This window comes from Meles meles, chromosome 10 (genome assembly GCF_922984935.1).
Source record: "Meles meles chromosome 10, mMelMel3.1 paternal haplotype, whole genome shotgun sequence".
In the NCBI taxonomy this organism is placed as follows: Eukaryota; Metazoa; Chordata; class Mammalia; order Carnivora; family Mustelidae; genus Meles; species Meles meles.
This window is the reverse complement of record NC_060075.1, coordinates 103510409-103512778: the sequence shown is the minus strand read 5'-3', so window position 1 is coordinate 103512778 and position 2370 is coordinate 103510409.

Here is a 2370-nt window from a genome sequence, read left to right as displayed (position 1 = left end):
AGGAAGTCGGCCACTGTTACTTTCGTTTTGTCAGAGATTCAAAAGCAGGTCAAGGAGTGGGAAAGCTTTATAGTAGAAAGAAGAGAAGGCTTCAGGTTTGCCCTGATTGGAGGCTACTGACATGGGGAGGCTAGTAGTGGCTGCACAGAGTGGGGCATCCTTGTTGATTCGTTAGGGGTGAAGAGTTCGCTTTCTCTTGTTGGTCCCACAATGGTGCTAAGTTTCAAGCAGGAACAAAATTTGGGAATCTGTAGTTATTGATCAAGTCCTGGCAATTTTGGGCTCATTGTCACAGAAATTATTGTTTGGCTTCCTGTACTGTTACTAGAGATAGCGATCTGAGTTCCTGCCAGTCTGGTTTCCTTCTGCGGACTGCGGCAGGTTGTGGATGGGAGCTCTATTTTTATAAATATATTCTGGTACTGTTCATTTTTATATTCAATCTTTTACCAACAAGAGCCAGAAAAGACCCAAGGCCTGCCAGAAACAAGGGATCTTGGGTGAGGGGTCTTGGTTGTGGGTTTCCCCACTTGAGCATAGATATGATGAAATCCCTGGTCAATGCCATGATTAGAACTTTGTCAAAGACCCTTAGCCAGAAGCATCCAAATAAACCACTTCCCAATGCCTGCCCTAGAGATACCGTGGGATAATAAGCTGCTAGGTTTTGAGAAAAATTGTTGAGCAGCAACAGATTTGTAATAACTAAGTGTAAGAAACTTGACACCCATAAAATGCGATCAGGTTGCATTAAAGCAATGAAATCTATCTATCCCCTATTTGAAAAAGATGAAAAAAAAAGAATGTATTATATCCAGGAAATGAATGGAGGGGAACATATTGATGAAAATACAAACATAAACAGACCTCACTTTTTGGCCACAAAATGATATTTTAGAAGGTGGAAATTGTTATTTCTTCATTTGTCATATTATGGATAAATTATATTTTCCTTTTCATAACTTTTTGTTTTCTAATTTTCCTACCCTGAACATATTTATGATCAGAAAATATTAAGGAAATAGTCTTCTTCCTTCCTCTCTCCCATACTCCTTCCCTTCTTTTTTTTTTTTTTTGAAAGTGTTTTTCAACTAACATCTTCTTCTTTTTTAAGATTTAAAATCAATTAATTAACATATAGTATATTACTAGTTTCAGAGGTAGAATTTAGTGATTCATTAGTTGCATATAACACTCAGTGCTCATTATATCATGTGACCTCCTTAATGCCCATCACCCAGTGACCCCATCTCTCCACCCCCTCTCCTCCAGCAACCCTCAGTTTGTTTCCTAGACTTAAGAGTCTCTTATGGTTTGTCTCCCTCTCTGATTTCATCTTATTTTATTTTTCTATCTTTTCCCATATGTTCATCTGTTTTGTTTCTTAAATTCCACATGTGAGTGAGAGCATATGATAATTGTCTTTCTCTGACTGACTTAGTTCACTTAGTGTAATACCCTCTAGTTCCACCCATGTCATTGCAAATAGCAAGATTGCACTCTTTTTGATGGCTGAGTAATATTCTATTGTGTGTATGTGCATGTGTGTGTGTGTGTGTGTGTGTGTGTGTGTACCACCTCTTCTTTATCCATTCATACACTGATGGGCTATTTGGCTATTGTGGACATCGCTGCTATAAATATTGGGGTACAGGTATCCCTTCAGATCACTACGTTTGTATTCTTTGTATCTTTCCCTTTTTGTTGACATGTTGAGGTCTCTTCAAAGAGTTGAAGACTTTTCTCATTCATTATTTTGAGACGTATTATTTCTGGCTTTCAGCTTTTTTTCATCCATTGTTTTTCCTCCCATTTCTGTCCTCCCTTTGAGTCTCAGGTATTCAGTTTAACTCTCTCTTCTTAGCTCATGTGAAAGCTCTGTTTCTAGCAACCATTTCTAGTTCTAACAGACCAGTGGTGTGTGAGGGAGTCTTGGATTGAAGGACTACCTGGCCGATTGGACTTCAGTTCTTTTCTGAATTTTCTAAATTTCTTCCTCCTTAGCATCAGTAAAACAGGTTCCTGGGATCCCTGAATGTGGACTGTGCAGAGGATTGGCTAAAAAAATTGATCCTCACAAGTGAATTAATAGGTGTGAATCAAATGTAAGTCACAAAATAATTTGTGTCTAACACAGTTAAATGAGTACTACATTTATCTGATTATAAAGCTATCTATCAAAAAATAGATTATAAAGCTATGAAAAAGATTAGTTCAAATAGATTTTAGCCTAAACATATAAAAACATAATATATGACCACAATCATTAGAATGCAGTCATACTGTCATGTTCCTAGACAATTAAATTAGTGGAACCAATAGGGATTATAATTTTAATTATAAATAAATGACTTTAAAATTTAATAATTG